The 21,450-nt window shown below is 44.6% G+C and overlaps 1 protein-coding gene across 3 annotated transcripts in view; it reads left to right on the plus strand.

Annotated features, from left to right (window-relative positions):
* The window catches only part of rapgef6 (Rap guanine nucleotide exchange factor (GEF) 6), a 233,921-nt gene that overhangs the window by 122,391 nt on the left and 90,080 nt on the right, over positions 1-21,450 (plus strand). The gene's annotated exons all lie outside the window — the stretch shown is intronic.

Here is a 21,450-nt window from a genome sequence, read left to right on the forward strand (position 1 = left end):
AAAAAGAACCTGTGGGCCAATGGATCCAATGTAATTAACTCATTAGTATTCAGTCACAAGCCACAGACAGACTTAACCACTTTCACTTTCAATACATAACAGAACATCGCAATGCTTTGTGATCTTGTAGATCGGGTAATTTTGCTACTTTTAATGCGACATTGAAAACAAATCATTAGTTTGACAAAACGGACATTAAAAGTTGGAATATGGAGTTACTATACACGGTTTCTGCCCGTCAGCAACGATTTGTTAGTTGTCCTCACATAGTGTCTGTCACAGATCCATCCACTGTCTCCATGGAAGCATCTGTCTGTGCGCCCAAAAATGGTCTACACTGTGTGTGTGTGTGTGTGTGTGTGTGTGTGTGTGAGTGCGAGTGCGTGCTCGCTCACAAGGACAAGTGATAATGAGTTCCCTGGTGATCAAAGAGGGGTGAAGCGAGGAGATGAGTCTTGAGATAACACTGGGGAATTACCCCGTGCAACACACACACACACACACACACACACACACACACACACACACACACACACACACACACACACACACACACAGAGGGGGAGAGAGAGAGACAGAGCCTACATGGCTCATTACTTATGATCATTGCTCTCCACCCATCATATACGGTAGTCCAAATTATGAGCGGACGTCTCTGCCTGTGGGTTGGTAGGTTCCTAACTTCCTATAGACCGATTATTTGTTTACTAACATTGAGACTGGACGCACAGGTGATTGTTTCATGCAATCAATTCCCAACCTGTTTTGGGGTGCGCTGGTTTCAGCACACCCCAACCCCCTCTTGTGTGTTGGCTAGTGAGGCGCGTCCTAGCGCATTGCGCGCATACTGGTTGCACGCATACTGGTTCTTATCAGTGGGACGTCGTCTGTTAAGGGGTCTATACACTAGGTCACCTACTGTTTTAGTTGAACTCCACAAAGGCCTATAGGTTGTGAGTATCCCTCACTCACAACCTTGGTCTCGTAACTGAAGTGTAGCTTGTTAGAGTCAGAGGAGTTGAGTCAGTAACTGAGTAATAACAGCCTTTCAACTCCCACTTTTGACATGATCTGTTGTGCTTAGTCAATGGGAACGTTTGCCCTACTTCCATCATGTGTCACCTGTTTTGTTTCATGATTCTAGGGTCCTTCAAAACCCATTTTGTAAATTATGGGCCCCAGATAATAGCCCACACTCAGTTTGATCTAAACTAAGCCTTTAATAGCCCCTGCTACAGCAGGGCTACAGTTGTTTGTCTTACTCTGTGTTGTCCAGGAGAGTTGATTAATATATCCCCCATGGGCCTAGCCAGGCACAATCTTTCAGGCTATTTACTTTTTTTTATTTGTATGTATGAGGGCCGAAAAACACATTGACACTTTAATTTTTCTCCCCGGGAAAGGCCTGCTGACAGTGCATTGCTGTTTTGTCATGTTTTCACTATACAGCATCCTGCTTCACATTCATGCAGTTGCACTCATTCACACCTTCGCTCAGAGTAATGCTACAATACACTCATTTGTTCACTGTTGTTTCTCCCGGTCCGGACGATTGCGCAGGCAACCATATAGTTCCCGCCTCGGCTTCTTTTTACCTTAAGGCTCCGTCACCCCCGCTGACGGAGCATAGCTCGGCTGTGTGTTGACAAATCTGCCAATTAGTCTGTTTTATGGTTGCAAGTGTATCCTCTGTGGGTCTAGTTAAGTTTATCTGTCGGTCGCGGGTGTTCCATCCTCCAGCTGTGATGCCCAGACCGCCAAGACTTTCTGAGAAGACCCCACTTCTGCTTGTTTGAAGTCGGGAGTTAATTGGCCCTGATGTGAGCCAGTGACGGCAATGAGCTCAACCTTCCTCAAAGGTTAATTAAGTTTCCTTTTTCATCCATTTCATGGAGGTTCTGTATTATACAAAGCAAAATATGGCTGTGGTTTAGGTGGAGAGCGAGAGGGGAGTTGTTCTTCGCTTCCCTCTGTCCTACTGTACCTGTGATGTGATGCTGAGAGGGCATGAAAAAAAACCTTACAGAACACAGGATAAGTTGTAGAAGAAGTTGTAAGAAAGGATAAGGTAGTAAGGTACGGGTTGCACAGGTGTAAAGTTCGGTGCATCAGGCTTGGCTGGGCATTCCAACAAACAGGGAACAGCAGGGAACGGAACTGGGACGATAGCATGTTCCTCCGCACACTTTAAGCTCCCCCGTGAAACGCCTCACTGTCAGGTGAAAACAAGCGGTTGGCGGATCATGTGGATCGGAGGAGACATGTGGTTGTCTACACCCTCCTCAGACCAGTCAGTGTGGGTCAGCAGTGACAGTGAATATACACATGAGAGGGAATTGGCATAACAAATCATTTGGGTGAAAAATGAGGGGGGGGGATAAATAAATGACAATGGAGCCCAGAGACAGCAATGAATTGCCTGAGAGAGCTTTAAGGCCTGTGATAGAGTCCTCAGTGGAGTTTTGGTACAATTGCGTCTGTCATCGGCTGCTCTGAATAATGGCCAATTATTTCCACCAGAAGTCTCTCTCTTTTGAAGTTCCAAGGCATCCATTGACTAGGTTCGTGGCATTTTCGTGTGGATCTTCACACAGCGCTTAACATGGCTGTACAGCAGCTGTCTTTGAAGTATGCAGTGCCGCCGGTTTGACCTTATTCCTCACCAATCAAGTGACACAGGCGGATAGCTTGTCACCTTTTCAGCCAAACAGTGCCAATTAACGGCTGCTCAATTACGCTAATCACAAGCTTGAAATGGACAGCTCACTATAGTAAGCTGTGCGACAAAGCTAATTTCTGCATGTATTAATATAGAACAAATTGCTGAGAGTACGAAACGTGGTAATTCAGGCATGCCACTTTGTTTTACCTCTCCACAAGGCATTAATAAGCCTGTTTGCTTTACAACCTTTTCAATATGCTGTGTTTCCGGGAGTTGCCGTGTTTCCCCTCAAAGCTGTGGAGGATGCTATTGAAAAAACGATAAAGAAAATAAAAAGCTTCTTGCTGCGTGTCGGGTAAACAGATTGCATTCCCGTCGGGTTACAGTGTCTGTGTTTTTAGCTTGTATCGGACAGCGTGCCACATTTCTGTGCTGGAGAGAGGGGGGACCGGTATTGAAATATCGACTGTGAGATATGGAAGTCAGGCATCGGATGACAGAGGCGTATTCAGTAGAGCCTGTCCCTCCCCGCACGCTGCCAGGGGGCCAGTGCCACTGAGACAATGGGCATTCATCAGGCCGTAGAATCCTATGCGGCTTCGATCCAATTCCTCCTGGTCTTTAGCCGAGCTGAAAGCTGGCTAAAGCTGGCTGAAATGACGAGGAACACGTGATTTAGGTTGAACTTGTGCTGCAGGTTCTGTTGCGGGCGAGGCAGTTCTCCTTCAGGTCCGCTAAAGTGGGCTGTATGTGAGCAACGTTTGTCCAGGTGATTTTAACCTGCTCTTAACCAACATTAACCCTATTTTCGTCGTATGATGGTGTCAGGCTTAGGTGGTTAAGTGTGTGGGTCTGAACTGAACTCTCACTCAAACTGACCGCTACATGGTACTGTATACTGTGTCTTATCCCAGTGACCGTAAAATGCTCCCATGCATGCCCTGCCAGACTTGAATACACTCCCATGCTTTTCTGTTTATCTGTGCTCAGCCCAACAACTCTTTCTGGTCTGGACTTTATCTCTTCCTCAGCTCCTGAACCTTTCTGAAACCTCTCTCTACCCAGTGCTGTTTGCTCTGCTGGCATAGACCTCTAACAAACACACAGAAACACACTCACTCACACACGCGCACACACACACACACACACACACACACACACACACACACACACACACACACACACACACACACACACACACACACACACACACACACACACACACACACACACACACACACGTACCGATGACATCCTTCCTAACTTGTACTTTTTTATTTCCTCTTCTTCCTCTCTGCTTCTTTCTGTGTGTGTGTGTGTGTGTGTGTGCGTGCACACGTGCGTCTCTCACGCTATCTCTCCATCTATTATTTACACAAATAGCGTGGTCTGTTGTTTTCAGCAGCACGCTATTGCTGTTGTTGCTGCACATCTCTCCACTAGGACTTGTACACCCATGAGCATTGATAAGTAAGCCTAAGTATTATGACGCATATGTGAACTTATAGATCTGCTATTTTTGGTGCGCATTGCGCAATACCGGCACGCATAAATCAGGCAATACTTGCCTTGTTCATGCTTAATACATTGGGCTGCTGTATTCGTATGTGCATGACCTATTCTTTAACCCTGCACTATTGTTTCTCTCATACCCCCTTGGTCACCCCTAATAAACCATTTTGTAAAAAAAAAAGAAAAACTAACAAACAAAAAGCAAGCAAAAACTATATATAACAGAAATTTACAGACAAGTAAGTCAGACAAAGTTGCTGACAAAGAATTGTGGCTTCCCAAGACTCTCTCTCGCTTACTCTATATCCCTTAGTTTCTCTCATTCCCTCTCTCTCTCTCATTACCTCATCGCTGTGCAGACTTTCCCATCTTAGAGTGCAGCAGGGCCAGACCTGGGCTGCTCTCGCCTCCTCAGCAATCAATGGGCTTCACTGAACTTTGGCATAATCAGCCCAGGAATGGATGCTGCACGGAATAGTAATTTTTTTCTTCTTGTGGAGGGGTCGGCGGGGTGGGTGGGGTCGTTGTGTGGAGAGCTGCAGTATAATGAAGGATTCAGGTATGGGGTTAGTTAGGGTGTGGCAGACAGACGGGTCAAAATTAAGTATCGACCACAGTGTTCTGCATGCAAAGTTCCTGTAGCTCCACTTGGAGTGAGTTTCACGTTTTTAGATGCTTTTTCAGAAGTATGTGTTTTCCTATTATTTTTGTAGGTAATTCTGGAGTTATTAATGACCTTATAGGGCTTGGGAATTCCAAATGTAACCGTTTGAATAATTTAAATAATGTCCTCCTGAGAACCGAGTAACATTTGCATATTCCAATTTAGGGTTTCTTGTGATTTGCTATACTGTATATTTGAAGGTAAAAAAAAAAAGCTTAGCATTTACATTTAAATGATTTGTATTTAATAGAAATAAAAAGAAAAGCACCAGAACCATGTATCGTAACACGGAGCACCAAATTCGGGTAGTGGTGGAAGGATTGAGGGGGTGGCTGGCAGGCTATGGAGGTCAAGTGGGAGGAGCCATGGCATATAGAGAAGAATGTAGACAACCCATTCAGGTGTTTTCAGATGACAACAGGATTTACTGTTGACTGTCGAATACAGAGAACGAAAACCTCTAGCCGTTTCAGGAGGGTATAATTAGTAAAAAGTCCATCTGCTGCCTTATAAGTCTCGTATTTAAACAGCAGGTACGTGGTATTACTGCTGCTTCATCATTAGACAATGGGCAGACACATTCATTTGCTGGCCCTTTATTGAATGTAATACGGAGAGTAATTCTTCCTGTAGTACTGACTGTTGACCTTTGGAACGTAAGGCTACCCTGTGGCTTCATGCCCAGATGCTGTTATACATTTCATTTACGTTGAACACGTCCAATTCTGCCACGTTGAATTAAACACACGATCATGCGTCAACAGACATGACTGAAGAGAGTAACCCTGGGCACTTAACCAAAACGATTTCAGTTCAGCAACGAAATGTGATGATTGTTTTATGTTAATTTAAGTGACTTCCAGATGATCTTCCATTGATGAAAACACTCCAGTCAATGTATGCCCAGGGCTATGGTAGGAATGAATGGATGTCAGAGAGGTAACATCTATCCTCTGGTACATGGATGTCAACACAGTGACCGACAGGGACACCCTGGCACGTTGTGGGTTCTGGTCTAATCATGGCTTTTTGAGGACCATGTTTGTCACCAGGTGACAACCAAAGGTTGCCGGGTTGAATACCCAGACTGTTTGGTGGACATAATGGGTGGAGGAATGAAATGATTTTCAGTCCCTGTCAAGGTGTTTAACGTAACCAGAATAACCACATTACCCATTTTGTGCATATTTGGGACACAAGTTCTTCAATATATATATATATATTTTTTTTTTACATTTGCGCCGCGACACATCGTGAGTTTGTCATACAACGAATAGCGAAAATAGTCGAAGTACATGGGGTTTGGGTGGTTAATGTGGGTAGGGTGGCTCAGCGTCAAGGACAGGTATCGGGTTGGCATTCTATCCACTCCACTACCAGTGTTCTGACAAATAAGAAAATGTTCATCAGATCAGTGCCACTTGCTCTGCTGGCACGCAAGTTGTGTGTGTGTGTGTGTGTGTGTGTGTGTGTGTGTGTGTGTGTGTGTGTGTGTGTGTGTGTGTGTGTGTGTGTGTGTGTGTGTGTGTGTGTGTGTGTGTGTGTGTGTGTGTGTGTGTGTGTGTGTGATCTGAGAGGCTGACCTTTCACTTGGTTGTGTAACGCTTGCCACTGCCTTCGGCATCATTGGCCTTGATAGATTCCCTCTGCCTCGTTTGACCTCAGCATAGACAGACAGACCAAGTGACAGACATGGACGGACGGATGGACGGACTGGGAGGGGGTGGGGGGTTGCAGAGAGAGAGGACGTGATGGAAAGTACAGAATCAGGGGGAGAGATGAGAGACAGGCAGCTGGAGAAACAGAGATGATGGAGAGAGAGAGGCACAGGGAGAAACATGACAACAGAGAGAGAGAGAGAGAGCTTTTAGTGAGGCCCAGGGTATCGAATATACAGGAAGTAAGGGTGATAAAGATCAATGAGGGCCACATTAGGCGAGGCCAGGCCAAGCCAGGCCGGGCCAAACTCATCCTCCATAACTCGTAAATTACCACTGAATCCTAGCCAACGAATTCCGCTCTGAGTCTCACTCAGTGCCCCCTATACCCTGGCCTGCCCCACCCCCTCATCCCTCCCCCCCTTCACTTATCAGAGGTCTCTCATGCAGGTCTGGAAAGTATGGAGATGTATTGAAAATTACAGGTTCCAGGTCTTTAACACATCGACCGCCAGAGGTTAATCTCATAATGTACTCACCAGTGCCAAGGTGTTATTGTTGTTTTTTTGTTTTTTTCATGTCGCCATAGATCTTGTTAAAATCCTTAAGATTGAGCCGTACACGGTCTGTTTACTTCGGCGACATCTCACTGTATCTCCCAGTGAAAACCACGTGTCAAACGGGGCATCCATGTTGTAGTTAGAGCGGATTACGTTAAACAGTGATATGCGAGGAGAAAAAACTACAGGAAGAGAATTGAGTTTCAGTTTCGTCTGTAGAACGAGGGCGGACGTGATCGTCAAAACCGGATCCCAAATAATTCTGTTTCCGGTCATCAAACCGGAAACGGAAGTGGATAAAAAAAATTCCGAAAGTGCACCCGGAAATTTTTAGCGCGAAAAGACCGTGGACCGTAGGGCTACGGTCTCGGCGCTTAACAGTTGGATTTAACGGACCGTAGGACTACGTTCTTGGCGGTTAATGTGTTAATGAGATGAGAAAAATTATGGAGAAAAAAACGACACACATAGAAACATCTGGAAATTCCTGCATGGAGTGACCATGCATGGCATTAAGTATAAAAGTATGAAGTAATGTGTGACGAAAACCAATGGAATTTTGAAACGGATTGTGTCAGGAGCCCTGTTTGTGATATGTGTTCCTCTTTACACCGTACGCATTTCTCTACTCGCTCATGTTTCCTCTCACATCACCGGCGTAAGTCGTTTTCCTCGAGGTGTCAAAAGCGCAGAAATGCTGAGTTATGCGTGGTGTCAAATCGCTTCCCATCGGCTGTGTGTTTCATGTGTCACTATCACAGGCATTTCATTTAGCCGAGAGAACACTCTGCCGTGAACGCCACGGGCGGAATCATTTTCTTCTCTTATTTTCTAACGATAGTCGCGTGCTCCCCCCACGACTGGATGTTGACTTTGCCGGTGTCGGAGACCCTTGTAGCCTAATCAAAAGAACAACATCCACATATCCCGTGCCCTCGTTTAGTCTTTGCTGATAGCTCTCCACTTCATTTGACCTCTGATAAATGGAGCTCTCCATTCACACACAGCGCACGCTACTTTGTGTAAACATGTTGGAAAGCTCACCGGTAATAGCGGGCGACTGTTACTATTGACTGCGAGTGTTTATAGATTTTTTTATTACTGCGGCGCGATTGTGGCTATCAACAGCGGCAATATGACTATCGATTGGATCCCTGTGACCTGTGTGACACTTTTGGTTTCAGCCTTAAATAACCGTCAGGCTGCTCCAACCAGGAAATTAACTGCATTCCACTTGTAACCTGGGTCTACACTAGCCACCGATTCGACAACTGGCATTCAACCCAGTGGTGGGACCTAGTGCAAAGAACCACTGTTCATCTGGGCTGTGATACCATGAAAACAATTTGTGTTGTGTGAACAGTATGGTGTCATTACTGTCCATTAGCCATGTTATGCTGCTGTTACTGAGTGGAAAAGGTTTGGCTCATTTGACCCATTTGTATGCTCAATGAGATAAATGAACACTGAGGATTTTACTGTGCATTAGCATGTCACAGCTAGCTAACATTACCGGGCTAAATGGACAGAAAACTGATTCTATTCAGAGACACGAGCAAGAGTGTGCCTTGCCTGTGAGCGTAGACATGCGCGTACATGACACACAACACACACACACACACACACACACACACACACACACACACACACACACACACACACACCACACACACACACACACACACACATGCACGTGACTTACTGCCAGAGGATTCATGTATCTATTACTATGAGCAGACATGCACACACATAATCACATACACATACAGTATATCCATATGTATTGCCACTCTCTGATAGTGGCACACACACACACACACACACACGCATGCGCACGCGCACGCGCACACACACACACACACTCGCCCACCAAAGACCCCCTCACCTCAGCTCTTATGTCAGTGATGAGCCCCTGTGAGTACACACATATGCACATACACACACACATACACACACACACACACGCACACACACACACACACACACACACACACACACACACACACACACACACACACACACACACACACACACATGAAGCACAGTGCTGATATTTCAGCCCCCCTCCCATGCCTCTTGTAGCCATTATCTTAGTGCTATTGATTCACCTCCTCTCCACTAGCGACATAACCAGAAACCCTAGTGGATAATTTTCAAGGGCGTTTATAAATACAAAATGGGAGGGATGGATGGATGGATTGCTCTGTGCGTGTGAAAAACGGAATGTGTGTGTGTGTGAGGAGAGAGAGGAGAGAGAGGAGAGAGAGAGAGAGAGAGAGAGAGAGAGAGAGAGAGAGAGAGAGAGAGAGAGAGAGAGAGAGAGAGAGAGAGAGAGAGAGAGAGAGAGAGAGAAGAGAGAGAGAGAGAGAGAGAGAGAGAGAGAGAGAGAGAGAGAGAGATGAGAGAGAGAGAGAGAGAGAGAGGAGAGAGAGAGAGAGAGAGAGAGAGAGAGAGCGAGCGAGCCCTTGCTGGCAGACTGTGTGTGTGTGTTAGGCTCGGGCATTGTGGCCTAAACTCTGAATGCACAAAGACCCAAAGTGGCAGGTCTAATTTCTCCTGATTCAGCAGAATTCCTGTTTGTTTTTCAACCAAGTCCTTGTGCGCATGCACACACACACTCCCTAACTGCGTGTCACAGACCTACTTTGACTCCTAGTCAAGTTCTTCCTTTGAAAGACTCTTACCACCAATTTAACAGAAGGGGAATCAATCAATTCAACAATTACCACAATGACATGGAAGTCGCAGATATATATACAATTGTATTCTATCATTCAGGGCTGTACAGTCGAGTTAATTGTGAACTCTGAGGAATCCGCACAAGAGTGAATCTTCAACATAACGGCTGTAAAGCTTTTCAGTGGAGACAACATCATCGACAGTCAATTAGTGTATTATATCCACATTATTTGTGCATTTGGACACCTGCATTTTCACACTGCTACTGTAAATGACAGTATAGTGCTAAATGACTCTTTCCACGCATCAGCACATCTGTTGGCTGTTTGCACGGAGCTGCAGGTGTTTAGTTCCACATTTGGTTCCACTGAAGTAATCCATTGCCATCGTCATCCCAAAGAGAGAAGCTTGTCGTTGATTGTCTCTTACCAGACTGCCTGTGGCGAGTCAGTTACTATACTGGCTATTTAGTGAATGGAGGAGGACTATCGATAGCCAGCCAGTTGCTTACATACTGTAGAGTACCTCCCTGTTATCAGACTCGTATTAGTCTGCCTATTGCGGATGTGCTGCAGTGCTGTTGTGAAAGGTGCCATAGTGCGAGGTTACAGGGGTGAAAACATGTTGAACTCTACCAGCCATGTTGGCACAGAAAACCAACCTGTGGTTATGGACGGTTATGGCAGCAACTTTTTTTCTGTTGTTTATTTTACCCAGTAGAATTGCGGAAGTAGATCTCACAACCGGATCACACTGTTGGGTAGAGTAGTTTAGTACCACAAAGTGTGGTATGGGGACCCCCGGGGGTTGATGGTGGTTCCAGGGAATCCCCAGCTAAATGAGGGACAGTTTAAACAGTTAAATACAGCCCTGTTTAATTGTATTTATTTATTTCATTTTTCAACAAAGCTTCTCTTATCCTGACAAAATGGGAGCCAAATACATTAAATAAATACATAAATGTGGGGGTCCTTGACATGAAAATGTTTGTGAAACACTGGTGTTGTCTATCTCATCTGTGCTGTGATGAGTAGGACAAGATCCAACCTCATCAACAACACCAACACCAACAACATCACCACCGCAGGGGAGCTCAGAGGTGGAGCTGCAACCCGGGCAACGTGTGTGTGTGTGTGTGTGTGTGTGTGTGTGTGTGTGTGTGTGTGTGAGATTCAGCATGAGGTAGGGCAGAGGGCAGGATGCATCTGTTAACAGAGGGGAGCCAGAGTGTGTGTGTGTGTGTATGTGTGTGTAGCTGTTCTCTGTGTCCGGTGGACCTGACCATGGCTTGTCTTCCTCTGAGACCCAGACAGAAATGCCTCACAATTTCCTGTAGTTCTCTCTCTCCCTCTCCCTTTCCCTCTCCCCCCTCTCTGTGTTATTGATCTGCTGTTGTTTATCAATCAAACGTTTTGCTATTTTAAAAACCACAAATCCAAGGAGGAAGTGAGAGTGGGAGACCAGACACTGCAGTGGTAAAAGAAGAAAACCACGACAGCAAAAGCGTCTTGTTAAAGAACACTCAAATTCTTTACCTTAAGAACCTTCTTGGCTCACGTAACATTTCGTCAAGCAGAACATCTCCACCCATCTGGGAGCTGGGTATTACTAGCTGTACAGAGAGAGAGAGAGAGAGGGAGAGATAGAGAGAGGGAGGGAGGGAGAGAGAGAGGATAGAGAGACTATACAAAGGTAGAGAGATAGAGGGAGGGAGGGGGGAGAGAGAGGAGACGGAGGGCGACAGGTTGATATCAGACCATCTCATGAATATTCATGACAGACACAGGCAAGGCTGTTTTTGGCAGGGACTTCAAGGTATGCACTGCGGGCATGAGCGCACACACCTTTACACACAGGTCTAGACATACATACACATCCAAATGCAGGTGTACAAGCATGCGTGTGCATGGGCACACATACACGTAACATGCCGGTAATGTACACCTGCATGAAGGTACACAAACATAACCCCACAATACTGTTGTTGTCACTCTTTCAAATCCACGTACAGAAATACACACAGTGTAGATCCCACCCATTTCACTTAAAAAATCAAGAATTTGACATCAGAACGGAAATACCATGCAACATGGTAGTCGGATGATTAAACATGAAAGAAATATACATATCATATTGCAGGTATTACACAGTGATATAAAACAAAAGATCTCACACATTGTGAGCTTGTAGATACTTTGGTTGCACAATTACAGATGTCAAAAAAGTCGAAAAATGGCAAACCGATATGTATAGGTCAGGCTCTACATCTGTGTTTCTATCCTATCTGTACCTCCATCTCTTTCTCTCTTTCTCTCTTTTCAGAGAACTAGGGCAATGTAAGAGCTTTTGGCAGTGCCGACCAGCTTCCCGCCTGTCACAATCCTGGCACCCCTCCCTTCGTTTGTACTTGTACCTGCCAACTAATGGCTGTTTATCCACCCAGCAGAACCCCCACGCCAACCAATGACAGCTCAATCTAGGGCAGTGACAGCCAATGACAGCCCAGTATTGACCACCTGCGACAGCTAACGACCACTCCGTTCTAGCATGGCGCTAACCGACGTTTGTCCAAGCTAGCGCCAAAACTGGGGCCCCCGCGTCAGCCAATGACATGATGACTTTTTCCACACGTCGGCCAATGACATGACTTGTTCGCCATGTCAGCCAGTGACGTGATGACTTGTTCCTCACGTCAGCCAATGGCATGACGACTTGTGTAAAAAAGGGGAACTTCAGTGAAGACCTCACTTTCTATTCTAGTTTTACTTCAACATTAAGGTTCAAAAGGAGGTACTAGCTGCTCCTGTGGCTGAGGGGAAATGGAGAGAGGTAGTTAGGGGTCTGTGTGTGTCCGTGTGCGTGCGTCCGTGTGCGTGTGTGTGCGCGTGTACAACTAATGTCACCTCCAATTCCAGATTCTATGCATTCCCTTTGTCCCAGCTGTTACAGTACTGTATAGAAGACACATGCATACGCACACACACAATCAGTGCCCTATAGTATTAGGATCTAGAGAATATTCGCCTCTTTCTTCTCTTCATTTGCCTCCATCTCGCTGTCCTCGATTTCAACCCTCGCTTCACTTTCACCTCTTTCTCTATTATATGCTTCCTATCTTTCACTATGTCTCTCTTTGTGACTCACATCCTGTCTCTTTCTCTCTGTGTCACGTAGGCCTGTCACGTATGCTCTTCTTCTCTCTCCTCTATTAGTCTCTTTCTTTCTGTATTCTTTGTCTTTGCTCTCTCTCATTCCCACCATCCCTCTGTATCGTTCCTTTTGTCTGTCTGTCTGTCTGTCTGTCTGTCTGTCTGTCTGTCTGTCTGTCTGTCTGTACTGTTCTGGATCTCCAGTAACAAGATGGAGGGCAGGTGCGTGCTGAACTTGTGATCCTTCTAACTGAATAAAAGGCCAAAAGGGCCATGCAGTTCACATGCACTTTGTCTTTGTGTGTGTGTGTGTGTGTGTGTGTTTGTGTTCCCGACACTTTCCGATTGTGCACCTTTTAACCACATTACACCACGCTGACAGTGGCCTCAATTGATCTTTCAAACGTTGCTACAGGGCTAAATTTGGATATGTGCGTATGTGTGTCTATTGGTTACAGACACGTCACCCGTCTGTGTGTGTGTGTGTGTGTGTGCGTGTGTGTGTGTGTGTGTCCATGAATGAGAGAGGGGTAAGAGCTGGAACATGGGATGAATGGAATAATACAAGAAGAAGTGAAGGTGGAGGGAGTGGGTGGGGGGATCCCTAAGGATGGCGAGAGTCCATTTGGTTACATTTTTACGCTCTCAGAGTTATAAATGGGTAAATTACACTGCAGATTTTACTGTATAAATGTACACACGCAAACGCACACACACACATTCATTGGCAAAGACATTTCGGTAAGATTCAGAAAATACTTTTTGAGGTATGATCACTTTTGAAAACATTCATTGATTTTTTGCAAGTGACAGCAGCTGAGTTGTGTAAAACGTCAGAGTTACCTGTGGATGTCTGACCTCATTCACTAACCAGTTTAGTAATGCAATTCTCACATATAGAATTAAATGTGTGTTTGACCATTTAGGATGGTTTGGGTCTTTTAAACTGATTCCTGAGCCATTGGCACAATGATGTCGCTGCAGCTGCCTCAGTTCAATGATTGGTCACATGAGGTTGGTGCATTGATTTGTCCTGAGGAACAGTAAACTCTCAGGACAACACAGAGGCCATTTGTCACTATACTGACCTCTAGAGGCCAGTCACCTTCATGTCAAACAACATTCTAGTATGACACCACTGTCTGTAAAAGCCTGTAACCGCAATGTCGCTAAAAGAGTTCTAACATTGAATTTTTACCTCACCAAGCAGATGTTTGTCATCTAAATACATTTTAGGTTGTTTTTTTAGGGGGTCATTATGGTACATCAGGGAATCCATGATCCAAACTAGCTTTCATTGAAGTCTAATCTTTCATGAACTTATTATTATCTTATTATTATCTTGTATATGATATCCTGTTCATTCCTAGAGGTAGGAAATGAATGTTTGCTGAACAGAGGACTACAGAAGTTAGACATGATTTGTGTCATCAACACTGTCTGTGCATCACCCAGATTGATTGGATAAAGATTTTAAAATGGCCTTATTATCTCAGGTTTGCTGCCATTGTAAATGGTCATGTGCACATGCCACTCGCAAAATTGGCTTTATTATATATATTTTTTTATTGCTTTGGCTCCCAGTGTCTTGTACAGCAGAGTTATTTTAACCTGGAGAGTCTAAAAATGGACCCTTACGGACCTGGACCTATATGGACTGTAACAGTCTTTCAGAGTTGACACTGTGCTATTGACTCTGGCAGGCAACTAGCCATTATTTAGGAGGCCCTGTTCTGCTCAAAATAACTAAATCAGGCTGGTAAAACAGTGCAGGTGGCTGGTGAATTTATGGAATTACCTGGAGAGTGTACGCAGGAAGAAATGAGGCTAGCTTCCTGTCGTGTCTATAAGAACATGTGGGCGCGCCGTTGCTTATGCTGAACATCTGTATTCTGTCAGTAGTTATTGCATCCTCCTCCTTTGTGTTCCAAGCAATATGATCTTGATTTGTGTTTATCCCCTCTGGTTGGTTTTGCCAAATAGTCCTGGCAATATTCACTTATAATATCCAGCAGGTGCAGTTCAACGACCATCTTTTGTGTGCTTTTATTTTTTAAATAAATAAAATATTTTTTTCTATTTTATTCTCCTAATACAATCATTATGCCAATTCCCCATAAACAATGAACTACATTGGTCCCTGTTTCTGCGTACCCCCACTCTTGGCCAGGGAAGGGTGTAGACCACTGTGTCTCAAGAAGTGGTCCACAGATTATTTATTTTTATTGTAGCTTTTTGTTATATGTATAAAACAATGTTTAAATAATATTTAAGTGACTGTTAAGGGCTTTATGTACTTTTGCTGTGCATGTCGCGCAAAGAAAATAGCCAATCTACATTTCAAAGTGTTACACTGCGTATAAATCGCACTTTAAAATTGTTAAATATTACTAAAAATAAATACATGAAATAGAAATTACATTTGCGGACGGTCCATGAGGATTGTTGTGAATAATTATGCTAGTGGCCAGGGCTAAAGAAGGTTGTGTAGACCATTGGTTCGCAAAGTGGCCAATCTTCATTTCAAAGTGTTACACTGCGTATATTTTGCAGGGGGTCCCCAGCAAAATTAGTTAATATGGCGTCACAATCATTTTAACCACTTTTTTTTAACCATATTTTATGCTTTGGCTATTCAAAAATAGCAGATATTCAAGCTCACAGGCTTGTAGATCTGCTATTTTTTTTAAATCGTGAACATTTGAGAGGGGTCCACAGCCAAATACATATGATTCTGGGGGTCCTTGACATGAAAAAGTGAGAACCACTGGTGTAGACGAGCGCATGTTGGAGTGCCCGCCCAAGCCGAAGGTACCATGATGGTGGTCAGGAACTTAACCCCACCCCTACCACCCCGCCACAGTGACCGTTTAAAAAAAGTATCTGTGTTAATTACGAGCCAACCTCTTCAGAATACTGCCTTGTCACCCCACCGTTGCTGATGAGAGACACTTGAAAGTGGCTTTTTTTCATTTTCTACTAAACACTGTATTCATACAGTAAGTGCAATTTGTATTCGCCTTGGAGTTTCTGTCCTTTTGTCCCCGCCATCGGGGTCATCTCACTCTTGTCTCTCGTCTCTCTCTCTGTCTGTTTCTGTGTGACGTCTCCCTCTGTGTGTGAGGAGCAGGGAGCGTTGTTAAGTGATGCTCTGGTCTTGTGTGTCTTCCACCTGACGTCATTTAATGTTGCATCATCATGAGCACTTCTTGCTGCATTGTCCTTGCACGCACGCACGTACGCTCACTGCAGCCTGAACGTGTGAAGGATGTCTATGACAGACAGTTACTTGGCTACTAGGCTCCCTCCAACAAATGTGAATAGATGATTTTATAATCAACTAAATTGATACTTAAGGCCTATTTTATACGTCATCAACTTTGTTGTACGACAGTGTCACCTAAAAATAGTGAAGATAACAGATCTAAGCTCACAGCTGTTAGCTTGTAAATCTGCAGGATGTTTTGCAATTTTTGCAGGAACCAATGCAATTTAAAAATATAAAAAGAAAAGAAAAAATGCAAAGAAAAATACATGATTGATGAACTTTCAAAATTGGTTATTTTATTAAAATACTATATTAATCCCGCGGGGAAATGCCTTTTTAGCTCAGGTGGTCATATTAAGCGTTCAGGGGGGAGCAGTGAGGGGTTAAGTGTCTTGCTCATGGACACCTCGACACCTTCCTTTTCTTTTTTTTATTATGTTTAAAAAGGTCTTAAAAGTCCTTAAATTGTCATTTCACTGTCATCTTGGGACCCCCCCCAATATCATGTGGGGATCCCTCTGGGGGTCTCGACACACAGGTTGAGAACCACTGTTCTAAACCACTGTTCTATAACCTAAGAGTTTTCTGAAAAACGTATGTTGCTATATATATAGCTAAAATCTAAAATGACACAGGTGCTTTCCCGGTGAGATAATTGGTTAAATAGTCCTCCATGGCTCTGGACTCTGCGAGACCATCTCTGTCCCCGTCGATGTACAATGGAGCAAATGTTATGGCCGTGCTAAAATGCTTTGGGGAGACCCGGTACCCTTTCGCCCCCGCACAGCCAAACGGTCAGTCTGGGTTTAATAGCGCGTTATATCACCGGTGGAAACGAGGGGAGGGCTACCGAACGCTCGGTCCCATAGCTACTATATCACACTGGAATTGGCTGCATTAGGTTAAATGGGGTTTTATATGAGAAGGTTAGAGGGGGGAAATTATTACTCGCTAAATTGTTTTTCCTACTTTGCCTGCCTGCCATGAATTAAGTCTGTTAGAAAAAAGAAAAGTCTAATGCTAAAGTAAGAAAACACGTTCACAAAAATGGACTGCATGACTATATACACAGTATATACACAGTGTGTGTATATACACGCAGTTTTTAGAGTGAACTTGATCGTTGCCTGGCTTGGTCTCCTACAGTAGTTGAATTGATGGATTCATACAGCATTCATATTTAATCTGCTAAGTTTCTCATCATTAATGCATGAGCAGAATGGGAGACCCCACTCCTCCCCTCTATGCCCCCCATGGGGAGATGTTGGGAAAACGGGGGGAGGGGATTAGAGCTCGATTAAGTCTTGAAGTGTGAATAAGAGCCATGAGACTGCTGCAATTAGACACATCCAACCCTCTGTCTGTGTCTGTCTGTCTGTCTGTCTGTCTGTCTGTGTCTGTCTTTCTTGCATTCTTGCTTTTTTCTTCTTCTTTACCTTTTCCCTCACTTTTTCTCCCCACTCAGTGTCTCCTACTCCTCTCTCCCTCCCTCTTTAGTCGCGCCCCCCCGCCACTCTCTACCCCTCGATCACCATATTATCTACGCATTATCACACCCCCCCATGCCTGCTGTTCAGCCTTTTTGCTCCATATGATCAGCTGTGTCTCAATAATAACCTCTGTGTTTATTGAACTATGTTAGGATGCGAGGTGTGTGTGTGTGTGTGTGTGTGTGTGTGTGTGTGTGTGTGTGTGTGTGTGTGTGTGTGTGTGTGTGTGTGTGTGTGTGTGTGTGTGTGTGTGTGTGTGTGTGTGTGTGTGTGTGTGTGTGTGTGTGTGTGTGTGTGTGTGTGTGTGTGTGTGGACTGATCCATTCATTGCCGTCTCTTTATCTGTAGTTCGGTGGATGTGTGCAGTGCATGCTGGGAGAAAGAGATTCATTCATCGCTGCCACCTGAAAACTGCTCCATCATACAGAAATCAATGACTATTTACCTGAGACTGAGGCCTCTCTCTATCTCTCTTTCAATCTCTCGCGCTCTCTTATTGATTTATCTATTTATTTCTATCTCTATCTCTCGCTTTCTCTTGTCTCTCTTTCTCTCTCTTTTCTCTCTCTCTCTCTGTGTAGCTCTTCATTCTCCTCTGACGTTCTTCCCATCTCCTAATACTGTCTCTCTCTCATACACAAACTCTTGTCTCAGTTTTTCTTGTCTTCCTCTGATACCTCTCCCCTTTTATCCAATAGAATTGGCTACACTTGACATCCTAGGTGTTGTCTATTGACTGATACTCCTCAGTTCATAGTTTAGAGTGTTTTCGTGAGAGAGAGCGAGAGAGGGAGAGAGAGAGGGAGAGGGAGAGAGAGAGGGGGCGGGTGTGAAGCCTGCTTTGCCCTGGGCTCAACACTAAGGGAGCCAGACATTGCACTGCTCTACCTAATGGAAAATGGATTTCACTTTAATGCAAGCAAACGTGTCAAGATTCAAATCTAATGTTGGAGATGGTGTGTGTGTGTGTGTGTGTGTGTGTGTGTGTGTGTGTGTGTGTGTGTGTGTGTGTGTGTGTGTGTGTGTGTGTGTGTGTGTGTGTGTGTGTGTGTGTGTGTGGTACAGAGACAGAAGAGAGGTGGTGGGGCAGGGTGTGTGTGTGAATGTACAGAGATGAAAAATAGATTGTACATTATTCATCCTTACACTCTGACAGGCCCATTCTGAGCGGACCGTGTGTGCGTGCGTGTGTGTGTATTTGGCCTAGCTTATTACTCAGATGTTTACTTTAGCTGCCACTTGTGCTAAATGAATGAGGGTCATTTTCCTGGCTGTTAATTGGTCAACTCGTTAGCGGTGGCTAAGTTTAGGTGATGTTTGTACAGCTCTGCAGAAAAGCAAACAGTAAAATATCAGTTAATTTTAACTGTAAATGGACCCTGTCCACACTCTGGCTCTGAAACTATCACGATTTATCACCTAACAGTTGTTGATATTCACAGCTGCTGTAGCTTCAATGACATTCAACCTGATGTTCCTATTTTGGGCATGTCATTATAGGTGAAAACATTTGAACATTTTGCAAACGGTGATGCGCTGTGAGCTTGTAGATCGGCAGTTTTCTGTGAAGATGTTAAGTGCAGAGGGGGAAAATGAGGGGGCCACCGGTCAATGAAGTATATAGGGTTTAAGTGGTTAGTATGTAGTAGGCCCTTAACTGCCCAACCCCCTAACCCCATTAAACAATATATTCCCTGCCCTTCCCTTAATTCCACACACTTAAGTGGTTGGTGGGCATGTACAGTTACAACAGGGAAGAGGAGGGGGTAGTGGGGTGGGGGGGGGGGCAGGCAGTGCCCCTCCCCAGACTTAACATCTTTAATATTGCATGGTGGCACCATGGCTCTATACAACCCCAGTGTAGCATTTGGTGATGTGTGTGTGTGTGTGTGTGTGTGTGTGTGTGTGCTATTGGGAGGGGTGGCAGATGATGATCAGGCAATGGAGGAGGCGGGCTGTAGGTTTGTCCGGTGTCGCAGGAGAACGTCCTCTCTCACCCTCACTCTCTCTCGCTCCAAACTGGTAAGGCGCTCTGGGGCAGTACACAGTAGGATGTTGGTTTTGTGTTACAACACCACCGTGCGTAGTAGTTTGTCGTTCATTAGCTGGTGTGTGTGGGTCTGAAAGCTCACCTCTTCACCCTCCACCGCACCCCCTAGCGCTCCTCCCTCCTTGTAATCCCTTCGTGTCACCCTTTTGATGTTAGTCATGCTATGCAGATGTATGCAATTACTTGTTCACGTTCTTTGTTAGTTAGTTGTTTTGCTTGATTCACAAATGTACAGAGTGTTATTTAGATGGCGTGTTGTTTTGGACAGATGCTACAGTAGGTTCATTGTTTACCCAGTATCCTAGTTTATTTGAAGCACTACAGTGTTTTCTTTGCACTCTACTCATGTGACTATTTACCCTGGTGTTTGTTGACTAGGGTTCGTGCCATTTACTCTGTAAATGGCATGACGCACTTTGTAAGTCACTCTGGATAAGAGTGTTTGCTAAAATCGTAAATTGATGTGAAAGCTGTGGATGCCATTAGGAATACGATAGAGTTGGTCAGTAACCCTGCAAAAAAAGAGTGTTGAAATGGACAATCAATGCTCTGTGCTCTGTTTGAGTTGCTCTGTGGCCCTTTAGAGAGAGATAGCATGTTAGCGAGAAGAAAGCACTTGAGATTTACTTTGTGATAAGTCACTGCTCATCTGACCTTTTTCTTTTGAGTCTTATCCCGACGGCTAATCTGTAAGCCGTCTGCTCAAGTTTGAAGTTGGGTGAGAGACAGAGAGAGAAATGAGACAGAGCGAAATTGGATTTCATCTTTACTGACGGCTGCTGTGCTCAAATAGTTTTTCTTCTTCTCCTAGGGGCGGTCTGTGGGGATGTATGTATGTATGTATGTGTGTGTGTGTATTATGTATTTGCGAACATACAGTGCACGTGTGTAACGTGCGTGCACAAGCACGTGTCCTCAGTTCCCTGATCTTGTGCATACATTTGTGTTTGTGTGTGCTTGCACAAACCTGTATCCATACAGCTAGTGTGTATATCGTTGCTGTTGGGCAGAAAACTTGTATCTCCATAATTCATCTCTTTATGCTTTTTTCATAAATTAATGTCCTATTTTATACTTTGTTGTTAGACAGTACCTCACAAAAAATGCGAAAATAGCCAATCTACAAGCTCATAACGTGTGATGTGATGCATTGTGAGCTAGTAATCGGCTATATTAGTTATTTTTGAACATGTCTGCCTGTAATGACATGCCCCAAATAGGGACGCCAGGTTGAGTCAGGTTAAGTCTGTCTGTGGGTTATATAAATATTGCACCAATGAAAAGTATTAACAAGAGCTTGTGACTAAATAATAACTATATTGGAACACAGGTCCTTTCCCCCCCTTTTTTTCCATTTCCTGTAAAATAACGTTTTTTGGACATACTGTGCAAGGTTTCCACCCGACGGCGCCGATATCTAACGGACAGGGAGGATGTCTACATAATGAGGAGCTGTCTAGAAGGGCATCTTGTGGCCAGATTTACCGTCTTATAGCTGTGCTATAGCAGCCTCCCTTCTTCCACCACCTTCACTACTAATATTATCCGCCGAGCAGCTCGGCCATATAATTTACAGTCGTCTGGAGGAGCTTCCCTTCATGTTAATGGCCTACCAGCATAAGCTGTCAGAGCAGAGGCTGCCAAATTGCTTCAGACTGTCAGGGAAAAAGGCATGTGTGTGTGTGTGTGTACATGTGCGGTTATGTATCTCTGTTGAACTTGAACTCACGTTCTCCTTCTCATCCCCACTTCCTGTCT

Source organism: Gymnoscopelus braueri (genome assembly GCF_963280865.1).
Source record: "Gymnoscopelus braueri genome assembly, chromosome: 8".
In the NCBI taxonomy this organism is placed as follows: Eukaryota; Metazoa; Chordata; class Actinopteri; order Myctophiformes; family Myctophidae; genus Gymnoscopelus; species Gymnoscopelus braueri.